Source organism: Rhinolophus sinicus, linkage group LG14 (genome assembly GCF_036562045.2).
Source record: "Rhinolophus sinicus isolate RSC01 linkage group LG14, ASM3656204v1, whole genome shotgun sequence".
NCBI lineage: Eukaryota > Metazoa > Chordata > Mammalia > Chiroptera > Rhinolophidae > Rhinolophus > Rhinolophus sinicus.
In genome coordinates this window covers 15450729-15474792 of record NC_133763.1, presented here as the reverse complement: position 1 = coordinate 15474792, position 24064 = coordinate 15450729, and the positions used below count along the sequence as shown (strand labels likewise).

At 37.3% G+C, this 24064-nt stretch overlaps 1 long non-coding RNA gene across 2 annotated transcripts in view; it reads left to right on the top strand.

Moving 5' to 3' along the window:
• Positions 1-18960: 18960 nt before the first annotated feature.
• Positions 18961-24064, top strand: part of LOC109459784 (uncharacterized) — an 83884-nt gene continuing 78780 nt past the window's right edge. For both annotated transcript variants that reach the window (XR_002139438.2, XR_012491776.1), the window contains exon 1: positions 18961-19055. This is a non-coding gene — a long non-coding RNA (uncharacterized LOC109459784). The remainder of the gene's footprint in view (positions 19056-24064) is intronic.

Here is a 24064-nt window from a genome sequence, read left to right as displayed (position 1 = left end):
CCTAAAGCAAAGATGAACCTTTCTTCATATCCTAGTACCGTATTTTGCCATTTATAATGCACACTTTTTTGTCAGATTTGGGAGGGAAAAATAAGGAGGTGCATTATACATGCACCGATCTATATCTATATCTATATCCATATCTATTCCATATCTATATAAATGTTTCTAATTTTTTTATTTATGCTTATGAGTTCAAAGTGTAACTTTAGAAATCAATAATGATATCTGTGTGCAAAATAATACCCTGGAATACGATAATCAGTTTTGTTGAATTTATGATGAACTTGCAATGACGAAGAGTTCTTGACCTTCTATGATGCGTAACTATCGTAAATTTGTTACTGGCACATAAAATTTCTTGTACCATATATGTTAAAAAATAAATGCTAAAATTTCTTTATAATGCAAAAAACACATACCTAATTGTGCACAAAAGTTTGAATTAAAAAATTAAAATGAAAGATTTTCTCCCCTGAAAGTTTGGGTCAAAAACATGGGTATGCATTATACACAGGAGTGTATTATACACAGCAAAATATGGTAATTACCTGAATACATTCAAGTGTTCTTAAACATTTAAGCACATTATTAAAATTTGGTGGAGATTTGAAAATGATTTAGATGGCATTCATTTTAGAAGACTTCAAAATTGTTTAGAAAGAAAGCTTATTAAAATGGTAGAACAATTTTATGACAATTACTTAAGGCACTTTAGTTCTTTCTTTGATGGGAATATTTTGTACTACCTCTTTAAATCTAATAGATTTGTTTTGCTTTATCTTTCTATGTGTTTTTATCTTGAAGAACATAGTGAGTGAAGTAAGCAAAAAATGTCTGAAAAATAATAGTGGGAGTAGGTTTATCAACCTATAAAATATATGTGACATTAAAAGTGATATTTACATGGCTTCTATAATTTGAAGGGTAACAATTTTTTTCTGAATTTGTGTGTGTGTTTCTCATATAAACATAAGATTCTTGAAACTCTAACCTAAGTAATCTTCTTGGTCACTGAGAATGTTTCAATTTTTGATAGTGTAACTTTTTATCATGTGAAAATAGTGTTATTGATTTCTGGTATAAATGAATATTTTATAAACACTAATACAAATGATCCTTGACTCACAATGGGGGTTATGCCCTGATAACCCCATCGTAAGTTGAAAATATCCTGTCGAAAATGCATTTAATACACCTACCTTACTGAACATCATCGCTTGACAAGCCTAACGTAAAAGTGCTCAGAACACTTCCATTAGGCTTACAGCTGGGCAGAATCATCTAACAAAGAATAGACTGTAGGGTATCGGTTGTTTATCCTTGTGGTCCCATGGCTGACAGGGAGCTGTGATCTGTGGCTGCTGCCCAGCGTCATGAGAGAACATAATGTCGCATGTCGCTAGGCCCAGAAAAGATCAAAATTGGAAATTTGACGTATGGTTTCTACTGAAAGCATATTGCTTTCGCACTATCATAAAACTGAAAAATCCTAAGTCTCGCCGTCATAAGTCAGGACTGTGTATATTTTTTGTGTCTCCCTCAAAATAAATCTATTCTTTCTGATAATTTTGTGTTGTGATTGGAAGGAAGGGTGGGGAGTGTGTTAAAGGGTCGTTGCCCCTCGAAGTCATCTGAAGCAGTTTAAAGATCTCTTCTCTACTGAACTGGAAATAAATCAATCGATGTGGCAGAAGAGGGACTTAGTTAATGGCTCCCTTTCATAACCATGTAGCAAACACACATGTTATTCTTTAAAATACTAATTATTAAGCAATGATAATTATAGTCATTATAATTAAGCATCATATATAATATATGTACACAAACATACATATATACAGAGGTTGCCAAAAAATGTACACACATTGTAAGACAGGAAAAAAAACTGTATTAAAATTACGCTGATGGTAACCACTTTGAGCGCCTCTTGTAATTGCAGAAGTCAAACGTGACTTGTATTTATCTTTTGTTGTCAGTATACATTGAGTATTACAATTTTAATACAGTTTTTTCCTTTCTTAAAATGTGTATACATTTGTTTGGCACCCTCTGTGTGTGTGTGTGTGTGTGTGTGTGTGTGTGTGTATAACATGTTTTCCTGAAAATAAGACCTAGTCGAACAACCAGCTCTAATGCGTCTTTTGGAGCAAAAATTAAGATCTGGTATTATATTATATTATATTATATTAACTGTATTATATAAGACCCGGTCTTATATTATAGTAAAATAAAACCGGGTCTTATATTAATTTGTGCTCCAAAAGATGCATTAGAGCTGATTGTCCAGCTATGTCTTACTTTCAGGGAAACACGGTATATATATTATATGTATGTATATAAATATATATGTATAATCCTTCCAGATGCAATATGTATGAAATATACATACATATTTCAAGGTTTCTTTAATATGTCTAACTCATTTAGGCAGTAGCAAACCACAGCATTATTGATATATATGATGCTGATTATCCAGCTGGACAATTTACTTAGCATAAGAGAGTTGGGGGCGAGAATGAGCTTGTGTTAAACGATTTAAATCTGAACAATTTTTTTTATGTTGCTCCATTTGATAGAAAAGGCACATGCACACACATATTATTGAATTCCCTTTAAATCTCAAAATGAAGGCTCATAGCCTCGATTAGAGTGCTATTTTTCAGAGGCTCAGAGAGCATCTGGGAGGATTTTCCCAGAAGAAAGTTTTTTCCTGAATTACTTGAATACTTGGGTTATTCCAGAGAGTTGATATGAATTATCAAGGTCCTTTTCTAATTCCTTATTTCTATCTAGCAAACCAACATCGAATGCTAAAGATTCTTTGTTTCGAAAACGAGTTCTGCTTCCTGTGTTTGCAAGGTTGATATCCACACGTTCATTCATCTTCCTTTAAAATTAATTGTATATGTAGCTTAATGTTCTTTGGGAGATAGCATAAGTGAGTGACAGGTATGGATGTGGAATCCTCTGGAGAGGATACTGAAGGATGGCACGTCTGTATATCTAGCCTTGGCCCAACCATCTCATCTTTATGGTTCTAAGTTCTCTTTTCAAAACTTGTTCCTTATTTAATCTAAAATCTGATTGAGATAGATACATTTTGAGAAAATTGAGATATAAATCACCTGGACAAAAGAGAGTGTATTTTTATTTAAAGACTTCCTGGTAAAAAATTCCATCGTCTCCCATTTCAATGTTTAACACCCCTTGTGCTTCGCAGAAGACTCTTGAATCCAAACTTTAGGAAAAACATCATTTCTCTCACAAGACTCAAACTCCCTTTTGGCAACTGCAGACATCACCTTTCCTTTGCTTTTCCTATCTTTTTCTACAATCTGGGAGGTGTAACAGATGAATGCATTGAGCTCGATCACATCGTCTGTCTGTCAGTCTCTGTCCATCTGTCAGTCTTGTCATGTGGCTTTTGTATGTGGTGCTCAAAATCTGAAGCATCAGGCTTCCGTTTGTGAAGGAGACATTACCCGTGGGAAATCTGGGATCACAGATTTACTATGCTTAAACCCCAGGGAAAGAGGTGCTGGGTGAGAGTTTATGAGTCCACCCTGTTTCTGGCTGTGGGAGGAGGTGCTGACTAGAAATGCAGTGTCAGAGGGTCAGTTCCCCAATAGAAGTTAAAGAGGTGCAATTTCCAGTGGGAGGAAAGGGATGATGGAGAGATAGAATGAACAGATGTCTACTCCAGGCAGAAAACTAGAAATACCTTGCATATTATATGTCTATGTCCTTATCTTTAAGTCTATACTTATAACTGTATCCACATACCTGTAAGTAGGTCTATATCTATGCCTGTACAGATGTCTGCATCTGCAGATGTACGTATGTCTGTGTTCATGTCTATGTCTAAGCTTTTGTCTGTGTCTATATCTGTATCTTCATCTATGTGTATATAATATAACAGTTGTTTATTTGATAGCACTTGGGAACATATTTCTGTTAAAGATGATCAATTATACCAGGGGTGCCAAAAAAATATATACAAGTGGACACTGGTCAACATTGCTCAATCAGTAGTTCGCCGTAATCAGAAGTGTCTGGACGCTGATGGGAACCACTTTGAGCACCTCTTGTAATTGCAGACGTCAAACGTGACTTGCATTCATCTTTTGTTATTGGTATATATTGAGTATTATAATTGTAACACAGTTCTCCTTTCTTATAATGTGCATGCATTTTTTTGACACCCTCTGTGTAAATGTAGCCATTAGATAAATATGGAACACTAACAGTATACCCAGTTCTAGAACAATAAAAAACCAAATTCAAATGGTCCTTCTCCTATATACATCGTACTCTTTTTTCAACCATTAGAATATGTGCTACTTCAAAGCAGGTGAAATATTTCTATAACATTTCACATACAGTATGCACATATTATTTAACTTTTTCTTTATATGACATTGGCAGGAAGACTACTCCTGGGAGAAGATATGTGACACTTTACATAATATAAAGTGTTCTTATATTGGAGATATACAATTTGTTACCAGAAATCTTAACTTTTCAATTTCTTAAAGTTGGTGCTTCTAGGCATTGGTTTTCATTATTGAGGAAGATGCTATTCCTGTAGACATTATTGTTGATTTTATTTGCTAAGATACAGATGATAAAACTAATTTTTAAAGCACGAGTCTGGGAAATAAGCTTAAGATTAATGTAGAAAAATGTGACCAGGTAATAAAGGTGCTTATGTAACAAACAGTTGTTTTATTGTCTTCGGCAACATGTTCTGAATTTTTTTTTATTCCAGAGAATGCAACATAATTTTATTTAAAATAAATAGAGTAGTTACATAGAGTAGTTTGAGTCTCTGGTCTAAAAAATGATTTGTACTGATGAGCTAAAAAAATGTACCCATTAGTAACAGAAGTTTGATAATAGGCCACATATTTACTTTTATTAATTTTCACTTTTTCATCTTAAAATGGATTAACCATCTTGATAGTTTGCTCTAGGGGTTACTGTGTGATTTTATGAGTCAAAATGATTATGGTGTAAATGGAAAACATAGAATTATGGCCTTTCCAAATACTTAAACTAGTTTCTGAAATAGAACTATACGAATTCTACTTCTGAAATGTTTCTTTGTAACATGGTACTTCATACATTATAAATTCTGAGGTGTAATTATGTATGTAAAAATGAGATTCAGGATTTATTTACTTTCAGCCAACATTGGTGGCAAGTGAGTAAAATATCCTTTAAACTATTTTGAGAAAAAAAGAAAAGGATCATTTATTGACTCATATAACCAACACATGCAAAGGCTGGGGTAGATCTAGGCTCAGGGTAGATAAAACCAGTCCCTGAAGACACCTCTGACCTCGTCGGCTCTATCTGTTGGTTTATTCTATCTGTTTTTTCATGTCAACCTCTTCATTTGGCTTTTCTATACAGTGCTTTTACCATAGACTCAGATTTTAGGCTTCTCCATGTGGTGGGGACATTACCTTTGGAGAATCTTGGATCACATCTTTACAACCCTCAGACCCAAAGGAAAGAGGTGCTGGCTGAGAGTTTATGGGTGTGGGAGGAGATGCTGAGATTCGCAGCCAACTAGAACACCTAGTGTGTGAAGGGGTCAGTTCCCCAGTGGAATGGGATATGGGGTGCTATTACCAGTGAGAGGAAAGGGATGCTAGAGAGACAAAGATTAAAGATGTCTGCTTTCAGAAAGAAAATCTTTTGGCTATTTTTACCAGTTTAGAGCCTCATGTTGATTAGTGGGGGAACCAGAAATTGGTGTTGGAAGTTACTGATGGATCTTTCAGTGCAAAGCAGCATGATAATAAACAGAACACCTCCTGGCATCAGGAGAATCTGAATTAGAATCCCAGCCATACCTCTTAGTAGCTCTGTGACCTTTGTTATGGGTTGAATTGTGTCCCTCCAAATTCACAAGTTGAAGTCTAACCCCCAGTACCTCAGAATGTGAACTTATTGGAGACAGGGTCTTTATAGAGATAAGAAAGTTAAAAAGAGGTCCTGGGGGGGTGGCTAACATAATATGACTTGTGTTCTGACACAAAGGAGAAATTTGAACAGAGCATTCACACATAGAGGAGAGATGATGTGAAGAGACACAGGAGAAAACAACCGTCTCCAAGGCAAGGAGAGAGTCTAGGAACAGATTCTTTCTTAGCCCTCAGAAGAAGTCAATGCAGCCAACACCTTGATTTTGGATTTTTAACCTCCTGAGCTTTGAGACGATACATTTTTATTGTTTAAGCCCCCCAGTTTGTGGTACTCTGTTATGGCAGTCCTAGGAAATTATCCTGTCTTTGAACATTTTACTTAAATTTGTAGAGTCACTCAATAAATATTAGCACCTTTTAAATTCTCCTGGTCTTCCCTCTCCTCTTTCACCCACTGTGTTGCAGTCTGGGCAGCTGCTAACAAGTTTTGTGTCCTTCAGCCCTCTTTAAAAGTAAAAAATGTTTTAATGGAGTCAGGCTGCCCCAGCACAGTCAGATGAGAATTCAAATAATCCATAAAGAAGTAGGAGGAGTAAAATGGTTTATTAAAGGAGGAAATAACAGCTATTATTATAGATCAACATACTGGGTTGTTTTTGAGAAGGACAAATACCATATGATCTCCCTTACACGTGGAATCTAAAAAACAGAATAAACCAGCAAACTAAACAGACATAAACTCAGAGTTACAGAGAAAAAAACTGATGGTTGCTAAATGGGAAGGTGTTGGGGGAATGGGTGAGAAGGTGAAGGGATTAGAAAGTACAAATTAGTAGTCACAAAATAGTCACGAGAATATGAAATACAGTATGGGGAATATAGTCAATAATGTTGTAAAGATTATGTAGGGTGTCAGATGGGTACTGAACTAATTGAGGGGATCACTTCATAGATTATGTAAATACCAGACCACTGCGCTGTACACCTGAAACTAATATAAAATAATATTGAATGTCAACTATAATTAAATATATATTTATTTAGTCATGGGTTGTGAAATACAGCATAGGGAATATAATCAATAGTATTGTAATAGCTACAATGTTTCCCTAAAAATAAGACCTAGGTGGGCCATCAGTTCTAATGCGTCTTTTGGAGCAAAAATTAATATAAGACCCAGTGTCATTTTAATATAACATAAGACCGGGTCATATATAACATAACATAACATAACATAACATAACATAACATAACATAACATAACATAATATAATATAATAATATAATACCGGGTCTTATATTAATTTTTGCTCCAAAAGACGGATTAGAACTGATGGTCCGCTAGGTCTTATTTTTGGGGAAACACAGTATATACAATGTCAGAGGGGTAGTAGACTTGGGGGGGTTATCACTTTGTGAGAGGTGTAAATGTCTAATTATTTTGTGTTTTGTACACCTGCAACTAATAAAAAAATAAAATAAAAACTAATCATCAGAAAAAAAACCATACTGGGTTTTAACTGAACCTTTGTTGATTTAGTAGGGAGAAACCCTATCTTCAGAGTATATTTTCTAAGGAGATGGGTTCTAGAATTCGACTACCCCCATTTTAAATCTCAGCTCCATCATCCTCTATATAAGCCTGAGTCACTTACATAACCTTGATGTGTGTCAGTTTCCTCACCTATAAAGTTGGAGATAATAACTGAATTATGGTTAAATGAGTTAATGAATACAGAGGGTTTGGGATGGTGTGTGGACCACCATAAGCTTTTACCCCAGGCTGGCTTTTTGTAGTAGTTTACCTCTTACTCACTCCCAAGACTCTGGTGGGAGACTATTGTAATAATCCGGGGTGGGAAAGTATAAGTGATTCTGCCCCATAACATCTACCACATAGGTATGTTTCTAAATAGCATCACTGCTTGGGAAGTCAGCATTTTAAAGGGCGCTCCTACCTACAGAAGAAGGCAGAACATTCATGGGGCTGCCCATTGTCTCTCAAGGCAAAGAAACAAACGATCTATGTCTCTCTCGGCCAAAACTTCTATATTTCAGGAATGAATAGAAGGATTACCCAGAAAGCACAGTAAAACCATCTTCTCCCTGCCTCATTTATCCACAAACACAGCTCCGACTGTAATTTGGGTCCTTTATCTTTAATGCCTGGGCACCAGTAGAATGAATGCCCTTTGTACATTAACACACCTGGGAAATGCTGCCATCGGCTCCCTAATGAAAGCGGAGCATAGAACAAAAGGCAGGAGTCGGGGTCTGCACAGAAACACCAGAGAAGCACCGGCTGCGCTTGTGATGATAATACTGAGAAGGCTGCTCATACCTGAACATGCCTTTTAACAACCTGGTCTAACACACACATTTCCCACTCTACACCTTTGCTTGCTCAGTGGGACAATGCTTTAGCAGTCACCTTGCGAAAGGACGGGCTAACTCCGTGATATAATTGCCTGTGAAGTAATTTATAGCTTAGGCATTGGTGCAAGTCAGGCTAAAGTGGTTCGTCGTCCTTGGAAAGTTTGCCTAGTGTCCTGGAATAATGGAGATTTGTGTGGTCTGTTTTCAAAAGTTTGAAATTTTTCTCATGTTTGATGTGCAAATAAGCTGCAAATCAAATATATGTACTTGATTTTTACAATTTATCTCAAATCTATATCTATTGCGATGTGTTGTGTCAATGACCACTACAATACCAAAGAAATTAATTTATTTTGTGTGGGGCTGCAATTTAACATTTTATTTAAATTTTCATTTTTAATTTGTTTTAGGCCCAGCCTTCCCCACCCTCACCCCAAAATAGGTCTGTGGATCAAATAAATTTGTATAGTAGCTGAAAGGAATGATTTCACTTATCAAGTGTCTAATTTCCCCCTAAAATTGCTGGTATAGAGGTACATATAATAGCACACATATTTCTTACATGTGGATTCTGAGGGCATCTGCTCTGAAATCTGATTCCATGGGAGACGAAATGATCAAGACCAAGATATAAGTCCCAGGAATGCTAGGAAAAGAGAAGGTATTTTTATCATTATGCAATTTATTCATTCAATTCAATGGAATATTTCATATATTTACATGTTACATAGGATGTTACATTATGTTACATTATGTTTACAGGTTACATTATGAATAGCAAATTGTTCTTAAAATTTACTCACACTTCTTATACTTCCACCTTAAATGTAGCATTTCTTAAGGCTTTTTCACTTGTCACTTGTTTTCTTAAAATTCTCATGTTCACTTACACATGTGTTTTTCACTTTGATGTGAATGTTTTACAATTTCTATCTCAGCTGCAACTCTGCCTCTCCAACTGCTTCTGAAATGATCCACACACAACACATCCAGCAAAATCAATACCATTTTAGCTCCTCCTATGAGCCAAGCCCTTTACCAGGCCCGGTTAGGTTACAATGAGGAATTAGGCATGGCTCCTGTCTTCACGAATCTCTAATAATTACAGATCAATAGTTTAATAAGGCATATTATAATAAACAATGAAGGAGTTCAACTAAGCATTCTTGCATTTGGGAGAGAGAGAACTTGACTTTCATTCTGGGGGAGGGGTGAGAATTATCACTGGAAAAGTAGGATGGAAGAGGGTCAGACTTTGACAGATTTGGTGAAAGGGGGAGGAAAATGGGTGGGGGGAACTTTAGCATAAAAAGGAGGCGGAAAACCTAGCTCTGTCTGAGGAACAGGGAGAGAAACAAGAACAGCAACTTCTACAGGGACTTGAGAGTCTCAGGTGGGGTGGGGGGAGATGCTAGAGAACGGTATCAGGTGAGGTGTGAAAGGCAGGATAGGCACATGCTTCCTCAAGGGCCTTTGAATGCCTGGTGGAAGAGTTGGAGCTTTGTTTGGGATGCAGTGGGAAGAAAGGCATGGAACCTTCAGTAGCGGTGTGTGTGTTAGGAAGAGATCTCTGAGGACAGGGATGTGTGGACTTGACATAAATTATAGGCAGAGCGACAGGCCAATAAGTCATGGGGGTGACCTTTGAAAACATTTGAGAGTCTAAGAGACTTGAGTTGAAACTGCAGCTCTAGAATTTAGTAGCGTGGGCAGATCACTGACGTTTAGGTGTCATTCTTCAGCCTGGAACATGGGACTAAGAGAATGGGTGTGAGTTTTAAACGACAATGTATATAAAGGAGTCATCATCGTGTCTGGCACTTACTTAGTAAGCATTCTAGAATTTTAGCTAGTAGTTTTGTTATTCTTGATGCATCTACAGGTTGGGATGGATTAAATTTAGTACAGGAAATACATAGTCATCCAGCCATCTATTCAATTAAATTATTCAGCACCCACTTTGGCCAGTGACCTTTTAGGCATTGGGATATAATCATGAACAATAAGTTTCTAACTTCTTGGAGGCTGCGTTCCACTGGAGAAAGTCAAACAACGAACAAGCAAATGAGTAAATCGTATGTTGGTGACGATAGGTACTGTGAAGCATATGCCCCGTTTGCTTGGAAGAGCCCTGGTTTGTGTGTCACTGTAGCAGTCCCTAATAGTGCCTCCTTTCAGTTGCATAAATGTCTCTTTGGCTGGTAAATTATATGGCCACACAGATATAGAGAATAACCGAGCAGGGCAAGGAGAGAAGGAATGCTGGTACAGGTCTGGGGTGGGGATTACCAATTTGTCATGGTTAGTCAGGAAAGATGTCACCATTCAAGTGTCCTGTGAGCAGGGATCCGAAGGGAGGAAGTGAGGCATGTGTATGTCTGAGAAAAGAAAGTTCCAGGCAAGTGCAGGGACCTGAGGTGACAGCACGTGTGGCATGATCAAAAACTGGTAAGGAGGCTGGCATGGCTGGAGGTGAGTGAATGAGAAAAAGAACAATAGGAAATGAGGTCAGAGAAGTCCCATCCCCTGTGTCCTGTGCCACAGTTAATATGGTCAATAAGCATTTTGGCTTTACTCTGAATGAATTGGAAGCCAGTGAAACATTTGAGCAGAGGAGTGATATGAACTAACAAATTTTTAAGGGATCCCCCTGTACTACGAAGGATGGCAGGTGGAAGCAGAGAGATGAATTAAGACACTGTTGCAAGAACTGAGGGAAGCGATGATGATGGCTGGGAGAAGGGTGGTAGTAGTGGACAGGGTTAAATTATGCAGAGCTTTTGAGAGCTTAACTGACAGAATTTGCTATGGATTAGATGTGAGGTAGAGAGAAAGGAGGGACATAAGAATGACTCCACAATCTTGGGCCTGAGAAAACGGAAGAATACAGTTGCCATCTAGACAGATGGTGCAGATGGTAGGAGGGACATATTTGATGACAAAGGAGGAGGGACATTGGGAGCTTGATTTTATTAGATCTCTGTTAGAGATCCAAGGGGAGGTATAGGGTAGGCAATTGAATGTATGAGTTTGGAGTTCAGGAGAAGTCCAGGTTGGAGATATAAATTTAGGAGTGTTAAAAATGTAAATGGTATTTTAAAACCACAAGACTGGATGAGATCATCCATGAGATGAGTATAACCAGAGAAGACAAGAGATTTATCTAAGGACTGGGCCTGTGTAAGTCCACATTTGGAGGCTGGGAAGAGAAGGAGGAACCAGTAAGGTGGAGGACCACTAAAGTGGTGTTCCAGTGGCCAAATGAAGGGTAAATTTCAAGAAGGAGGGAGTGAAAGGCTGTGTCAAATGCAGCTGATTGGGCAAATGACAACATGGAGCTCAAATGGTAACGCACAGGATGTGTTTCGGTGTTAAATGAATACCAAATATATTGTAAATACTGTAGGCATTGTAACATAATTTCTCCACAATATTGAGTTTCCACATTTCATTCTTGTTTCCTACCCAGTAACCTAGAATAAGTAATAAGTGGTCATTAGGCAAATTCTTTCAGGCAGGCATGATTTTAGATACCCAGAAGATAATCACTTATTTTATTCTGAAGAGTTCCAGAAATGAACTCTCTACATTCCCTGCCAGCCATTTCTGTGTTTGCTCCACCTGAAGTTGAATTCATTTTTCTTTACATTTAACTGAACTGTGTCTTTAGGCCCATTTCTTCCTGTCAGGTCCTCTGCCAATAAGGAGAGCAAGTAATCACCATCATCTTCATAAAATGCCCTTTGTGTACTTGAGACTAGTAATCAGATCACCTTCTAACCTGCTCCTCTTTAGGACAAACAATACTGCTGCCTTTCATCTTCTCTTAAAAGTCCCTCTTTTACCCTCTTCGTGTGTATGAAGATGGCATACTAAGTAAAGATGGTCTTCTCTAAGCCTTCTTGCACCTTGCAGACATGATATTTTTATGATATTTATAATCCATGAGTATATCTTTACTTAGAAGAGGCAAAGAATGAATTTCTCTGGATCTTAGATTCTATCATAGACCTGACCTCAGTGGTATATGCACACTAAAAGTGTGTGTGTGTGTGTGTGTGTGTGTGTGTGTGTGTGTGTGTGTGTGTGTGTGTGTGTGTGTACAACCAAAGAGAGGGAGACAGAGAGAGAGCATGCTTGACTCACAGTTCAGCTCCAAGAGAATCCTTCACCTCTGGTGGCTGTTTGCCAGCAAGTGTGGTTAGCCGGCTGCCGCCATTTATTAGCAAGATTCCGTATTTCAGGCTATCTGTGTGCCCTGGCAATGTCTGAAGGATTTGTTTCCAAAATAGATAACAAGCTGGAGCTTTATGCAAGCAGCTCAGCTTCCTATCACTGCTATTCATTTCTGTCCTACTTCCAAAATATCCCATGTCCATGCCCCAAGTCTGAACCTTTGGGTCATTGGGAATCATGACAAACGGGCAGAAAATCAACATTAGTGGGGAAGTATCCCAGATCCTGGGTGCCTCAGAAATGGAGTGGTCCTTCGTAGGTACATCACAGCATTATATGACTGAACAGGATCTGGCTCATCAAGCTTTTGTCAATTGCAGAGGATGGTTTAGCTGGTTGAGATTTTTACAGACTATACACCTTTTGGCATTAATAATACCTCACGCATTTAATTCAGTTTTCGTTCCTCATCTTGGCTAGACCATTGACAAGTTAATCAACATCTAGGGTTTATGAACTATTTGACTTTGGTTTTTCCCATATGTAAACTGGACTATTCCACAGTTGTGAACTGGAAATGCGCTTGGATATATATGGTAAGACAAAAGCAGCTCTGTGCCGGGAGATGTTTTATTGGTGTGGCTATCCACACAGCATAGGACATTAAGGGACTTCACCAAGAAGAGTGATAGTTGTCTGGCAGCACCCAGATGCCCTAATTGTAGCTGTGTCTGCAGTTGCTGACGCACTGATCCCATTCAATAGTCCGAAGCCCTGATTCTCTCAAAGGTTAAAACTGAAAATAAAAGCAACACTGCTTTGTAATGCCTATTGATCTGAGTTTATAATAATGTCTTTGGCATTGTGGGGGATCCATTGCTTATCCTGACAACCTTGTAGTCTTTGCTACGGAGGCTACCAAATGGGCAGGTGAAAGTTCTCTGGAATCTTCTTCCAAATGTTTCCTATTTCATGACACAAAATATGGTAAAATGATAGGCCTCCACATCACAAACCCACAAAAGCAAGAGGGATGAAATCCAACTCCTCTGTTCTTATCTCACTCATGCTGACTGCAGAGGTCTCTGAACAGTAGGGAGGCATAAATGAAATTTATCACTAGATAAGCCTTCCAAAAGACTAGGCTGGTGAAAGAGTCTTTCTCTGGTAGATGGTATTTTCCACAGGGCAGGGGGAGACTCCCAGACCCTAGAATCACCACATTTCTCCCTTGCTGAGCCTGGAGCTGGGGCGGGGGTGGGGTGGGGGGTGGGTGGAAGCATGCAGTGGTGCACAAATGTGCACTGAAATTTTAAAAAAATGTTCACTGACCTTTCGGGAGCTTTCATGCAGCTTAAGAATCTACTGACCTACAGGCAATTACTGCACATAAATGCCTAGCTTCTGCTGGGAATTCAACTTTGGGCTTTTGCCTGCTGCCTCTCTCCTTCTTCCTTTCTCCAAGCAACCATGTTCAGCAGCAAAACCCCAACTGCTTCAGCCCATAGGGAAAGCACGAAGCTAGCCTCTGGGCCCCGGCTGGCTCCATACTGCTGTTTGCTTGCAAACATTCAGTTACCAGGAAATGTGGAGTCAGCTCTGCTCCTGTTCCACTTAATTTTCTTCACCCCATGCAGTGGGTCTTTCTCTTCTGCTGCCCCAGCTGTTCTTGCTTTTCCCAGGATGGCGGAGTCCGCCCCAGCTGCAATCTGTGCGTCCTATGAAGTTCCTGTTGCCTACTTGACCTCAGCTGCCCTGCTTAGAGTTTTCATTTCCTGAGCCTTCCCAACTCTGAAAATTGAGTGGTAGCAGCAGCAGCAGCAGCAGCAAGTGACAACAGCATTAATGGAGGCGGTGGCATGGCGTTGGCTGAGGAGCCGGACCTGGGCTCACATACTGCTTCTGTTGCTTTTATCGTAGGCAAGCGGTTTAACCCTTCCGAGAACCTGTTTTTTCCATTGTAAAGAGAAGATAATGTCAGTCTTTTGTAAGGATGAAATAAAATAACATGTAAAACTTCCAGTACACAGTAGGCCTCTCTCACATCAGTTTTCCCCTGTGCTTCCCTTCCAGAAAGTACTCTGTGCTCAAGGTAAAGTTCTGGGGTTAGTACGCACGTGTACAAGAGAAACAGCAATCTGACCTCATGGGGCTTACAAAGTATTTGAGGGTGTGAGCCCAGGTGGAAGAAAAGTTAAGACCTCATCCAGGTTTCAAACAAAATTTGAAAAATGAACAATGGGCGATAAACCACAAGGCAGGGATAATTGATGAATTAGTGGGAAAGAATGTGTTACAGAATTTCACTCTGGAATGATCAAGAAACATTTTATGGAAACGACGCAATTTGAACTGCATGTTCAAGATGAGTTGCATTTCAATAGACAGAGAGTAGATAAAGGTGGGCATGGTAGACAGAAGCAACACTCAACAAATGTGTGAAGTTTGGAAGGTGCAGGTGTGTGAGGAACATGGCAGCCCTATTTTGACAGGTTCTGTAATGATGGGAAAATTACCTGATAAAAGGTGTTGGGACACTGGCTCTTTGCCCGATTTAGCAAGTAAAAATTTAGGATGCCCCGTCAAATGTGAATTTTAGATAAGCAATGGGTAATTTTTCAATCTAAGTATGTTCTGAGTATTGCATACTTAGACTAAAGAAAATACAGCTTTATCTAGCTAGGCATCTTGCATTTTGTCTGGTAATCTGACCTTAACCGCCAAGCCAGGGATTCTGCCCTTTACTTCCTATCACCAAGGAGGGTTTTAAAAAGAGGAGTGAATTGATGAATAAAGCATTTTAACAGAGGTCAACTTGATGAAATTCCAGAATGGTTTGGGGAGAGAGAGAGAAAGAGAGAGAACGAACTTAGAGGATGATTGGCCCTTGCATGTTTTCCCCAGTTTAAAAACTTGTTCCCGTGTGTATATATATATAGTCTCCTAACAGCTTATAAGCCAAAGATACATTTGTTTTTTCCACAATTTAGAAAATTATGGAATATGAGGATGCTGAATGAAAGCTTAGTGACTAACAGGAAGGTGTTTCTAATGAACATTAATCTAAGCTCCAAACACGGTATCATATCATATATCATCAGCAGAGGGGGACAACCCCCAGCTCTTTCCAGAATACTGTAAGTGAATCTTAGTGATGGACATGTTTACTTTCTTTGATTTAGAATCTGCAAAGGCAAGGAAGAAGTTTAAATAGGAATGTTCTCCTTGTATATTTCTTTAGAAAAACTTAGAAAACACTAGGACATACCTTTAATTCATTTTTAGAGATTTATCTGGTTGCCATTTAAAATCAGGTTTCCATATTGAATGACTACTTTCTTGGTAGAAGAAAACACATCTTTAGGTTTTCTTTTTTTTAAGACAATTTTCAAAATGAATATTTCTCTTTATCTAATTTTATCAAATTTATCAAATTTGATCTAATGTGCTGAAATTCAGCCTGTTAAAAACTAATAGTATTCTACATCTTGTTGATGGTTTGATTATTTCCTCAAATGATTTTACTAAATATCTTCACTGAAAAAAAAAAGGCCCAGGCAACAATTCCAATCCTGAAATTGATTTCAGAATGTGCTGAATATATGTATGTGTATGAAAGTGTTTTTCTTTTTTCATTAATTAAATAATAAGTTAAAATTTGTATTTGCAAAATCCTATTTATAATATAGACAACCCAAGTGCTTACTTTTGTCACCTGGTATAAGGACAGGTAGAAATTATTAGGTTGGTGCAAAAGTAATTGTGGTTTAAAAGCTTAAAAATAATTGTAAAAACTGCAATTACTTTTGCACCAACCTAATAATACCAGATGTTCTGATACTATGGTCAGTTGAGATCTTGTCTCCAAATATTTTAATGAAGACACTAGGTGCATATACACCTGGCAACCACTTTCTTTAGAAACACTGGCAACTCTTATTTTGATTATTGACAGCCGTCTTTGCTTTCCAGTATCAGAACTTTGGTGAGGTGCTAAGCAAATTATTTTTAAGCAAGCCATGCTTTCTCACATATAAATACTTAGTGTTCTGTCCTGAAAGAGTCATTATTCTTTAACTACTTTATCTTTCAAAGGTGATGTTCTTTCTTGAAATAAGAGCATTCAGGTGCAAAAATGCGAATGATAGAAAGGCATCAACCCAGGAAACCTGACAAGTAAAAAATCCCATGCAGGACATGCAGAGACTCATGCTAGAGGATGAATCCAGAAGGTCCACCAGTTCAGAACGTGAGATCCAAATACCAGAGGGCGTCCAAGTCTGTCAAGATGCTGATGCAATTCTAATTGCCATAGTGACTTTTCTTGTGCTGAATGCTGGCCAGAGACCTGACTCTCGCATCACCCAGGAGACAGCAGGGGTGAATCCGCTCACCAGAGAGATGTACCTTTCCCAGTTTCTGTGGGTTGAGCTCAGGAAATTGAGACCAAGTGGCCAGGATCAGCTGGTAAATATACACCAAACCCTTGAATTTAATTTTGGTTCAAGCTTTTGCTCTGTCCTTCGGTTGAAATTTTGAGTACCATTCTCTGTATAACTGAAATCCTTCCTTACCTTACAGTTACTGAAGAAAATTCTTGAGGATTATGCAAATGAATTCAAGGTTAAGAAAGCTGGCCTTCCCTCCAAATCTCATTTGTAATTCTATAGATTAGTCTTGGAATTACTTTTTAAATGCCATTCACTCTTTTGACCTTTTCACTCCAATTTCATTGTCTCAACACCTTGGATTGGTTTTGCCTATATTTACCAATGTCAAATCCTCCCACCCCGTCATTCCCACTACCTTCTCTCCTTCTCTTTACTGAATGAGATAATAGACATAAAGGCCTGTAGCAAATGAACTTGAGAGTCATTCCAGTACAGATTCCCCTGAAAGCTAAAGCAAGAAGGTGAAGCAGAGCAATCCTCTTGATTATTTGAGAGCTTATTCCCAACTTTCCTTCCCAAATTTTGACTTACGGGCCATTGCTTATTTTCATGCCTACCTTAGTTTTGTTTCCCTATCTTATGTTTATTCCTTCATTCCCTCAGGAAAATATAGATAGATAGATAGATAGATAGATAGATAGATAGATAGATAGATAGATAATGTGTTATATAAACTTTCAACCAGTTTTATTGGAGACTGCACTCAAAAAAGTTCTAAAGAAAAGCTTTAATAGCCTTATTCTTGGAAAACATACACTAAAGTATTAAGGATAAAAGGGTATGATATATGAAGCCTACCCTCAAATGGTTCAGAAGAATCAGAGAGACAGCAAATGTGCCAAAATGTAAAACATTGCTGATTCTGGATAAAAGAGATTCTTTGTGTCAAAAAGAGAAAAAGAAAAGCTGTGGTTTGGCTTAGGGGTAAGAAGATCAGCATTTCCTTTCATGTAGAGAAGGTTTCTGAGGCCTAATTTCTGACAACTTCTTAAATAATGTGGGATAATTGAATCTTTTAAAAAATAGACCTAGTGCCCTTTGCCTGGGGCGAATGCACGCGCCATGTGCCTTTTTTGAGGTGAATTAGTTTGACTTTTTAAGAAAATTTATATCATATAAGTTAAGGGTCCTTGGGAGAAGACAAGCTGATATGTACATGCTATTTTTTTTTGGGGGGGCGGGTAGATGACCCATCAATATTTGCCAAAAATGTGATTGAAATAGGCATTTTCATATGATTGAGCATTCTCTAAGTTGTTGGGTAACCTTTTACGGTTTTCCAGATCTAACAGTCTGCCACACGCGCTGAGAGGGAACTTCCATGAAGACAATGTATTAAAAATTATGTATTCAATGTCAACTAAGGTGCGTCTTCATCCAGCCAAGAAGTCAGCCACATTATCCATAAAAGTCATTCAGTTAGCATGCAGAGCGACAATGCTTTTTATAAAAGATGAAGTTAAATGTGTCATGTTCATGTGAGAGGAAGCAGGGTTGTGTTGGATCCGCGACGATGGTTCTGTGAGAAGATGGGGCTGCAGCTCAGGGTACCAGCCATAAGGATGGTGGGAAGTGATAAGAAACCTGCCACTGTTGAAACCAGATAGGAGTCTGGATAAGTTGAGGAAACCTACAGGAGACCCAGAGGGATGTTTGCGGCATATGGGAGCCCCAAGCTGTCCAAGAGTGTTGGCACCCTGGTATGTCAACAGTCTTTCTCCTCAATTTGATATTAAAAATGTGCTAAACAAAAAGCCTCATATATATATAAATTTAAATAACCCTTAAGAGTTCAGGAATCTTCCTTTAGGATTACATCTTTTTTTTACATCTTTTTAAATGTAGGAAAATATTGTTGTTGCAAATGAATCTATAAATATTTTAACTTTAAAAGCTCCTAGAACCAATTTAAATGATTACTGTCTGATGAGTGTATCGCTCGTCTCTAGATCACTCTTATGGGCTAAACCAAAAGATGCGATGCCTGTATTAATTCCCTTCTGTGAAAACAGCATCCAAGTGTTTTACTGACTGAAGAACCTAGTGCAGTAGAATCTGCTAGTTTAACATCCTTCCCTGAACTAATGCAGCATAGATTGGAGCTTCTGGAACAAAGGTATCATGTGCTTATGTATTTAATTATTTTGGCACCAAATGTTTTCTGTTGTCTTGGGAAGTTACATGTGACCTGGTGACCTATGCCTTCTAAAATAAAACTTGTTAGCAGAAAATTTCAAAAAGCTTAGCATTCCAAACATTTTCTGTGCTCCAAATAGTTGCAATGCAACGTGAAATCCTTCCAATAGAGGGCTCTATGGGTTTGAGTTAGAGCAAGAAACAAAATGAGAGAAAACTACTTGGGTTTAGGTTGCTATAGTAAATTCTGTATTATCCTTAAAAATAGAACTGATAAAAATGGAGTCAGTTGAATTGAACTGGGAGAATCATCCAAAGATTAAATGGAAGGTCTACTCTTACAAGACGGAATTTCTTAATTCTTTGAATTAATGTTCTTTTCAAAAGACAAAATACATCTCACCATCTCAAAATAAGAAAGTAGGCAAATTAGAGATATTCCATGCATTGAAGTGCTATTAATATTACCTCATTCGGTTACATTTTATAAGAAAAAAAGGACCTGAAAAAGGAGCTGCTGCATCCATTCTCTCTTTGGAGATATTTTATCTTTGCTGTTGGCAAATAACTTAGTGTTGGTGTAAAGAGATGCATTACGTACATAAAATGCATTGTAAATATTTAATACACAAAATATATGTTTGTGTGCATGCATAATGCAAAATGTTACTAAAATATTTTACAAAAATAAGTGATACTGTTTAAAAAGGTGAAGTATTATATAAAGGCATAAGAATACGCTCTAGTAAAAATTTATTTTTCTACCTATGCATGCTATGCAGCATACTTTTTCATGTTAGGCCTAGTCATTTATTCTATTTTCAGATCAGAGAAGCTTATAACATATGCATTAAAATAAGCAAAAAATAAACTAAAAGAATAAGTTATTTTTGGACTATAGATCTTAGTCTTCTGATGTTAAGGAATGATTTATCTGATTGCTTTCACTGTTCTTTGAAATGCATGGGCTTATTATATCTATGAGCACAGAGCTTTTAAAAATTTTAACCCCCCCCTTATTATGTCTAGTTGAAAATGTTTATTTCATTTGATGTAGAGGTGCTTTGATGGCATAACATATTCAATTTAAATAAATAATTTTGAAGTTTGGATATATTTTCTAAGATATATTTACCTAAAACTCCAAAATTATCCTTTTAACATATTCTCTAAATGTCATTGAGAAATATTGGCATCTTCATAAACACCTATATTCACTAACAAAAAATGTTTCCTTCTAGATCTTCTTGAATACAAATACAGATTATAATTTAACATTCTGGGTAAACCATTAGTATATAAACTATGTAAAATGAATTCATTTTATGTTTATGTTTTCATGTAATACATATTAATACATTCTATACTTATAATCTATATTTTTTCAAAAGGCATGCAGTTATTTTTACTATAATGGCTTTGACATGCTAACATTTTTCTATGTATCATACTTTGATCTGATAACATTAATAAACAAATCCTTGTTTATTTTGAATAGTATGTTTATAACATAGGTCCTTACCATAATTTGTTACCAAGTAAATAAAATTAGGTGTGATTATCTATAAAAGCATTTTCAATTTTTTTTAATTTACAAAACATTTTGCTAGAACAGAACACTTTAAACACAATTACAATTTGGGTATTCATGTAGAGTTTGATTAACAGTTATATTTCCCCTTGTCTTTTGTTTTCTTTTCCTATAAATTAGGGAAGAGAGACTTCTAATAAAATCCAAATTACTTATAGGCTACTATTTTAATATTTTAGGATTTTACCTGTATTCCCAGAATTCTTTTTTTACACGTAAATTTTTCTAGAATACCTCCCCTTTCACATATATGAAAAATGACTTTGTTTGGCTTCTTTTTACTTGTCAACGATGAACTGAAAGTCATAGGCACTATACTCTGAAGTGCAGGACACAGTACACAGGGAGTACATCTCCACAGTAATCTTTGCTAAAGTAAGTGTCCCTTTTTTGTCATGGGATCCAGGTATTTACATAACTTTTCCAGGTACTGGTTGACCTTCACTAATATTTCAATCTTTTTATATGCTGATATTTGGAGCTAAACTCTCATCCAAAGGGACAAAATCACAGTGGCTGGAATGCTTTCAGGGAACAAATATGGCTCAATGGCTCCCTCTTTTTTCAATAGTATTACACCATATAGATTTAATAACGGGGTGATTGAAAACATTTCAGTGATGAGGCAGTTTCTCTGATCTGCAAAGGAAAGCATCTGATTTGTTCATGTACCAATTAATTATTGAAGCAACAGAAAATACAGGCTACTGTGCTTCCCTCCTGCAAAGAAGCAGCAGTGTGAGTGTGAGTGTGTGTGTGTGTGTGTGTGTGTGTGTGTGTGTTGTGTGGCCCGTTGTCTGTGCTCTTGGGCTCATGTTTATACATATGTGTATATCACCTAGAAGGAAAACTTGGCCAGAAATTTCTTCATTTTGACCTTGAAAATTACTGGGAGATTTTCTGTGTGTGTGTCTGTTAGGGTAGTATGTCGATGTAATAGAAACAGTCCTTTTTCTTTTCTCTTTTAATTTGTTCTTCCTCTACACCACCTAAAGAGGCCTCACAGCCAAACAGCACCTTTAATTTTAATTTCTATTTCGAGCCTGTATTTTATTAGCACCTTTTCTGTTTTACAGTCTACTCACCGATATGGCATCAGATCTGTTGTGAGCAAATAATACGGTTTTGTTTCACGTTCCAGTAAACACTATTTTACTGCATCGTGCATTCTCTATATTTTGTATCTTATTTAATTTGCTTAGGTTTGGGAGGGCTAATTCAGACTAGAGTTCATCTTATGTTTCAGAGTCTGGAGTCCCTAAAGTTTTAAGGTAAAGGGAGAGCATATTCTTGGGTTATTGTAAAATTTGTTGCTTTGTATTGTGACAATAGTGTTCATATGCCTGACATCCTCATAATAATATTAAGCTCTATTTTTTAGTGTGATGTACTGTATACATTTGTATAAATGTCACACCCTGTAATCACTTCCTTTGTCATCGACAATTAATCTAAAAAAATCGAATAATTCACTGCCCCTTGCCATTTACATATCGTCTGCTGCCATCTGCTCTTCTCAGCAGCAGTAAATGATGGGTAATTAACTCAGTGCCTTTGTCTTTCCCTTGCTGAATGTCTGACACATATAGATTTTCCTCTGTGTGCGTATGCATGCATGTGTGTGTATGTGCAAGTAAGGGGAAGAGGGAGGGGATGAGAGAAGGGAAAGAATGAATGATAGTGCAACTATGGAAGTCAGCACAAGATAATTTCAAGAGAAAAAGCCAAACAAAGATAACTGGGTCAGAGAAGGGGCCATATCTCATGACCTTAAGTCTTCTCAAGCTGAAAGGAAGAACTGCTAGAACAATGGCTGCCTTGCACAAGCAAGAAGCATTTTAGAAAAACCTCAGTGGTCAAGGTCAGATACAAACCCAAGTAAAGGCTCCATAAGCTATTTAGCTACCAGAGTGTAAAGAGATCATGTAAATGAGACTAAGTGTAGGGTACCCACAACCCACATAAATGTTCTAATTGACTTCTGAACCAGTAGCCAGAATCCATGTTTTGAGAAATGGTTATAGAAAGGAAATCTCAGTTGATCTTGACATATTTTTTTAAAATAGAAAGTATCAAGGGAAACTTATAAACTTACAAGGGCTTATAAGACTGGGGAATATATTAATATGCTTATTTTAAAGGGAAACATCATTATCTTGGATTTCCTTTTTTTTTTTTTAACTTCCTGTTAAATTATTCAGTTTCTCCTGGCACAGCCCAGGAGTGCTTTAGGAAGGCATTCCATACTATTCTGGACACTTTATATATAATGTTGTCCTAATAATTCTTGTGTGAAACACACGTCTTATAATACATGAAAGTTATTTGAAAGGTGGCTAATTCTGATAACAAAAAATAATGAAAAGATAAAATTTTAAGGAAGGTCAAAATCTGTCTTGCTCAACATGGTGTTTATGCTAAGTCAAGTCAGCTTATAGGTGAGGTACCAAAAGTTTGCCATCATCGTTTTCACATGGAATTAGTCACGTTTGCTTCAGGTAAAGACAATAATATTTTTTGTAATATGAGCTGTCTGTAATATAAGCAAGTAAATATAGCAGATCCTCAATTAATGTTATTTCATTTCACGTCGTTTCATTATAACGTTGATAAGAAAAAAAATTGATTCCTAGGCAGGGCCATATCTGTGTGGAGTCCGCACATCCTGCCTGTATCTGTGTAGGATTTCTCTGGGTGCTCTGGTTTCCTCTCACATCCCAAAGATGTGCACATGAGGTGACTGGCTTGTCTACATCATTCCTGTCTGAGTGAGTATGTGTGTGTGTGACCTGCGACGGAAAGGCATCCTGTCCAGGGTGGGTCCTGTCTTGGGCCCTGAACTCCCAGGAGAGGCTCCAGCCACCCATGACTTTGAACTGGAATAAGTGGGTTGGACAAAAATTACCTTACTTGTTTTTATTCATCTTTCTTAAATGTATGTATAGCTCACATTTATTTCAATGTTTAATATTAGAAGTGTTTTGGGTCTTATTTAGAAGTTTGGTGATGCTTTTGTGACCATAAATATGCCATAGAAATTTAACTCTTGTTTATCTCAATTAGCCTGTGGTAAAATTGGTTTCGTTATATGCTGTTTTGCTTAAAGTTGCAGTTTCCAAGAACATATCAATGACTTTTACTGAGGACTTTCAGTGAGGGACTGCATCATTCTTGTTTTCAAGGAGTTTGTCATTTATATATCTATATGTATAGAACTACTTACAGATAGATTATTAAGTCAATCAATCAATCAATCAATCAATCAAAAGAATAAGAAATAGATATATAAGATCGTGATCTTGTATTCCTGAAGATTTTTGTCACTGTGCATTCTCAAGGTTTGAACAATCTTTGAAGTCCCCACAGAAGCAGGGAGATCAATATGGAGTCCAGAGAAA